Source organism: Mesitornis unicolor, unplaced genomic scaffold, assembly GCF_000695765.1.
Source record: "Mesitornis unicolor isolate BGI_N332 unplaced genomic scaffold, ASM69576v1 scaffold51454, whole genome shotgun sequence".
Taxonomy (NCBI): domain Eukaryota; kingdom Metazoa; phylum Chordata; class Aves; order Mesitornithiformes; family Mesitornithidae; genus Mesitornis; species Mesitornis unicolor.
Genome location: NW_010181797.1, coordinates 4,278 through 10,412, shown reverse-complemented (window position 1 = coordinate 10,412; position 6,135 = coordinate 4,278). Strand labels below are relative to the sequence as shown.

Sequence of the window (6,135 nt, the reverse complement as noted above, 5' to 3'; positions counted from 1 at the left end):
GAATGAGAAAATATTCAGCTTGTAAAGGTCACTAAGTGAGCAAAATGAGGCAATTCACGGAAGACTTATTGGAATGATTAAATACTTATTATCCAGTCAGATAAACTCTTCAAACATCTTACTAAGGCTTGATTTTAACAAGCTTACTAAAGCTTACCTAATCACAAGCTTTTTCTTACATACAAACATAATACGTTTTCGTACCTGAAAGACTGACAAAAGTAACCAGCATTTTTAAAGCACTTTTTGATATTGCTATTGTTTAAATTATACTCTACCAATTGCACTGTTCTTAGCTTGAATCCCATGCTTCAGAAGAAACTTTGATGATAACTGAGGAAAGAATAACTTGCAATGGTTCAGTTTTGAAGATGTGTAAAGATCCTGTATACTCTCTGCTAGTAACGCACACGATGGCACTATCATTATAAACGTGGTAGTGAACACTTCAACAGTTATGTTATACAAAATGCCACTATATATACACTTTCTCTGATAAATCTGGGTAATGGATACCCAGAGGGTCAAAATCATTCCTAACCCTTCGGATGGTTAGAGTGAAAGTCTCTCACTGGTACAGTCTGAATATCCCATCATTATTTTAGTCTCTTACAATCACGCAAAAAGGAAAAGGGTTTGTTGTTTTTTTTTTCAGAGAAAAGTCTCCCTTTTGTAATCATATTTGCTTTTAATCAAGAAACTATAATTTTTATGCTTTAAAGGCAGAGAAAATAATTTTTACTGCTTCTGACACAACCTATTCGGAATTCAGAACGACAAGGCAGGCAATTAACTGACATTTTCCTACATAATAATATAAGTTAGGGCTCCAAGGCTTTGTCTACACTAGGGAAATTTAGACGAGTTTTTCAGTGTTGCTGACACTGGCTCGGCCAAGGCATTGTTAGGAATATAGAAGGTCTAATGCAGACAAACTCACCAGGCTCAAAAATTGCTGTCAGCAGTTAAGGCTTTCTTGGAACCAAAGAAGAACAGCATTCACAGGTATGCACATCTTTACACAAGTAATCCAAAAACTCATGGGTAAGATTCATTCCCTCTTCAAAGAAAATTTGTTATTTATTTGAAAACAAGCCTATTGCTTAACTAAAAATATTCCCAAATAATGTCACCATTCTTCCTTAATTCTTTTAAAGCTTCCATTTCTTTAAAAGATATTTTAACTTTTAATAGTCTACTCCTGAAATATTTCTTAAAATTAAGAATTCTTTATAATGTTTCTTTTGAATAAAACCAGGAATTTGAATACTTGAATTATTTTCTGAGAATGTAATTTTTGTCAGCATTTCTGTAGAATAAATTCTAAAAGATGCTTCATAATATGACTTCCTCACAACACAAATCTGATTCTTTAGTGCCTATCATCTCACTTGCACAATATTTAAAAGCTACTCATTCCTCCGCCTGAATGGCGCTTTTAAGCAAAACTTTTTCTATTTAAAAAATAAATCATTAAAACATTGCTGGAAGGAATATGGTTACAAATGAGGATATTGGCAGAAATCCAATGTTATTGGGAAGGTAGGATATTCACACTAGTCCCGCTGCCAGTGGTGATTAATTAAAAGCCGTTAGATACCTGAAGCCCTAACAGTTCCTTCAATATGATTCCCATTGCAGGAATGACCTGCTTTTGCTGACAAGATATTTATGCAGACAAAATAAAAAAAAAAGAAAAGGAAAAGCATAATAGCAAAGCTGAAAGACACAGAGATATAAATGTTCATGTTTTATTTACAGTCGAAGCTTTTAGTCTGGCAGTTTGCATATCAGGAGAGGTGATTTCTGTCTCAACAGTATAGTTAATCAGGAAACCCACACAAATCAGGTGGTAGAACTGCACAGATCTGAGGCTAAAACCCTCATGACTATAGAGTAACAGAAAGGTAATGGAAGATCAAATGAATGTGGAGAATGTGGAATATGGCAATGGAAAAGATGGAGGAATGATGGAAATACCAAGTGGTGAGAGAAAAAAAAAAAACATATCACAAGTTTATCTGTTGGTGTTACAGACTCTGTTTGCAGCAGATGCTTCAATTTCCTTGCAAACATAACTTGGCAATTATGAATGAAAGACATCTCCCCACAAGCATGAAGGATTTAAAATTATTTGCAATTTTTACATTTGTCTGAAGCAGTTTGAATCTTAAATTACACAAGAGAACATCCTCAATGAAGTCCAGTTCCTATGATATGCACACAGAGAGATAAATCTTTCCCCCGTCAGTCACACATCCTGCTGACACCTGCTCTCCAGATGTTGGATGAGCACCATGTTGCATACTAATTAACTACTGTACTGCGAATTAATACATTTTCACAAACATACCACAAAATTAGATTTTGAGGTCTTTCTATGTAACTGGGAAAAAATTGGGATTAATAAAACATTCTCTTTAATGAGGCAAGCCTATACAATCGTCAGGCTACACTAAAGTCAAACTACAGTCAAGAAAAACACAACCCAAACACCTGCCTTACAGTCTGTGTGCAAAGGGAAAGCTAATAGGTGCCATAGGAACATAGTGCTGAATTTTCTTTCTGAAATAATCTGTGATGCTCTATAAAACCAGTATGTAGTTCTACTTCATACAAAATTGATAATATGAACCACAAGGAGCAATCTAGGTATCAGGACTCCCCACCTGTCCCCACCTCCCCAACTCTATGTAAAAATAAAGCACTTGATGAGTGTTGTAGTGGTTTTTGACTCCTGGGTCAGAGAATCTGTTTTTTTAGCAATCAGGTGGTAAACACAAACAGTTGAGCTACCCGAAGATTCAAAATCCAAGTAACAAGCAGTCAACCAAAGATCACACTTGTGGGATCTGATACTGCTTTATATACCTACCCCTGAATAAAACCTCTTATTTTCAGATAAAACCCTTCAGCACACGTGCACTGGAGTCCCACAAGGCTACAGCATGCTCCTTCTGCCCAAGCTTTGGCTTTGACAGGGAGAAAGGATGACAGGAAGGTTCCCTCACTCTGGTGTTTTGCGTGCCTCTCTTAGCATCCTGTGTATATGTCTTGGGATCATCCTGAACTGACAGGGCTTGAAGACTTCCAGTCCAAGGCCAAGACCCTGCCCTCCCTGCCCTGAAACAACTGGTAGATGGCACTGGAGAGAAAAATGCAATGGCATTTTAGTTTAGGCACTGGGTAGACTCAGGAAAACTGGATCCAATTCTTGGCTTTGCAATGGATCTTCTTCATGATCCTGGGCAACTACCCATGCGTTGTTACGAAACCCCTGCCCCACGCAAAATGGTTCTGAGACAGTTAATATTTGACAGGCGCTGGGGCCCTACTTCAGTGGGCACATGGTGTGGGAAGCAGGTCAGAGCTCAGGATGCTGTCTGAGAGCAGAGCTGTCTATCACGCCGATGAACTGCAGTTTCTATCTTCTTTCACATCATCTTTTATACCTCATGCAATCACTTCATGTGTTTAGTATTGCTATTACCATTGCTATTACATGTCTATCTGCACAAAATTTGTCCCTGACATTATAAAAGATAAAGCTATCACAGTTTTGTTGATTGAGCACAGACATCTACATATGTTTTCCTTTACTATTATGCAATGCAGGTTGAAGAACTGACATATTTAACTTTATAGAGATGGAGAAATACAGAAAAAAAAAAGACAACAGGGAGACAAGATGACTCAGCCAAAGCTTCAGCTCTATAGATGTCTTAATATCCTATAATCTTAAAAGTTTCTATGATAAAACCTAGCTCTCTGGCTATTAGAGCAGTATTTTAACTTGACCGTAATCCTTGGCAGAATGCATTCAAGAAACTGGTGCTAGATGTGTTATGTTGAAACTTATCATGCATACATTAATATGCAGATGCAGGAAGAAAATACACCTTCATTTTGACAAGGAAACACAAAACTTGATGTAGTATACAGAAAGTCCCAGCAAGCAATGATTAATGAGTATTTGTCTAATGAAGTGACTTCTAGTCGTAGAATGAGTCCTCCATGCCTAATTGGCAAATACTAATCTGCTTTAATTAATCAACCTTAAGAAAAATTATTATAAAAACGAATGGCTTAGAAAAATTAAAGTGAATACTACCCATAGACTGTACAAAAGATTTTCAGTAATCATACGCTGCTGACAATTCATCAGATTTAACAAGGTAGAGCAAAAGAAGAACTGACCTCTCGAGGACAGATGATTCTCTTGGGACGTGGTGCCTCTTGTTGCAACTGATACACTGTCAAACACAAAAATGTACAGATCATTAGAAGATGGCAACATAGACAAACTTTTATTCAGATGAGTCTTTTTTGCCAGAGGCTGCAGAGAAAAATGCAAATGTGAAGGAGAGCAAATGGAGGTATTTCAATGCATCTAAGTAATTTATATGAAAATCGGTTGTTGATATGCAAACTCGCTAAAGTGATCATTGTTTAGAAGTATTATCTCCTTTTGTACTTGTTACTGCATTTCTATACCAGGGAAGATAAGCAAGAAATATTTATTAGGTGTATCTCAGGACAAAACCTCACTTTTGCATATACTTTGCTGTAACAACTCAAACCAGGATGCCTACCAATAACACCAGTGTTTTTATGGATGAGCTAAGAAAAAGTTCGGCATGTTTGAAAGGGTTCACCACAATCCCATCATTTAGTTCAAGATTTGCCAGCAATTACTGACGAGCAAGCAAACATTCCCTTCAGAGCAATTACGCCCTATTCAAATGGCCCTGGATCAATTTTGCGAATCTTCAGAGGGCTGGAGGAGAGAGACCTGAGGCTAGGGGTAGTCGCTGAACCCTGGCCCCCAGCCTCTTCCCTGCGTGGATTTAATGAGATCCTCTCCTTCCCTTCCACTCCAGAGTCGTGAGAAGAAGCTGACATGCAATGACAGTAATCAATTCCAGCGCAGACAGACTGTCTCTCCGTAACTCCAGTAAAAATCCCAGAGGTTTGGATTGCCTCCCTCGAGGAAGGCCTTCTGTATGCTGACCTTCTTGTGCTTGGAAAAATCATGTTGTGTCTATGAATTTTTTTACAAGACTGAGTTTCTAGGACAGGGCTCTTCATAACACTTGCGAAGCTCAGAGTTATGCCTGGAAAGGTGGCAGATTATGGGAGGAACAGAAATGCCCGTAGGCTTGATAAACACAGAAGCCCTGTTGCAGGAAGTGAATTGAAATGGTAGGTGTTACTCCTCAGCACCTTCTCCCACCTTCTGCCCCTTCTCTTTAAATGGGGCTGGAAGTGATGACACCTGCGGAGTGGGGAAGTCCTCAGCTTGCACCCAGGTTTTTCACTCAGGGGATGTGAGAGCTTTGGGGGCTTCTGTTCTCTGCTAATGTCAAAGTGGAAAAAAACATGACCTCTCCTATTCCCAACGCAACTTACATCCCTGGTTCCTCAGAGGGGCACGGAAAGAGAGTTCTTGATTTCTTATATTCCCTATCAGTTTTAATGCATACAGATGTGATCCAGCTCTGAATTTGTACAAAGGCTTTGGATTTAACCTGCTTCATTTAGCACAGCCAGACCTCCCACTACTTTTGCACAAGATCCATGATGACTAGGGGTCTTTCTTACCTCTTAAAGCTGTGCGACTGAGTAAGATTCAAAAACTTCCTTTTATTCTTTTCTGTGTATCCAAAAGGATTGCCAAACAAAGCACGAAAATTTTGCTTCAAAAATCAGACTGTTTTTCAACACACTGATTATTCTGGAGCCCAATATCATAATTTTAGAGTTTATTTCTGTGTGTCTGAAATGAGCATAACCACTGATTAAGCAATTTATTGATGTTTAATACTAAACATATTCAAGAAGAAAATCATAACTTTTTTCTTCCCCCATACATTTCCAGTAGAGAGAAGGAACCCTAAGGATTCAAATATTGCAAAAATATGATTGCTTCCTATTTAAAGATATGTTTCCCCAATTTTTTTCATTTCAATTTTAATTGCAAAATCACATTTCATAAAAAACCTATTTTTCAATAATCGAACCTGGTAAATGTTAACTGACATAGCAAACTAAGCTAGTGGAGCTGTTTCTAAAATAACCTTGATAGCTGTGGTGCAAAACAAGTTGGTCTGAAGAATACATAGGAAGCCTGTATTG

The 6,135-nt window shown here is 37.9% G+C and overlaps 1 protein-coding gene across 1 annotated transcript in view; it reads right to left on the bottom strand.

Annotated features, from left to right (window-relative positions):
- CHN2 (chimerin 2) overlaps positions 1–4,247 on the bottom strand; it is an 86,472-nt gene extending 82,225 nt beyond the window's left edge. The window contains exon 1 of the mRNA XM_010183518.1: positions 4,198–4,247. The gene's annotated coding sequence lies outside the window, so the exon portion shown is untranslated. The remainder of the gene's footprint in view (positions 1–4,197) is intronic.
- Between the last annotated feature and the right edge of the window lie 1,888 nt (positions 4,248–6,135).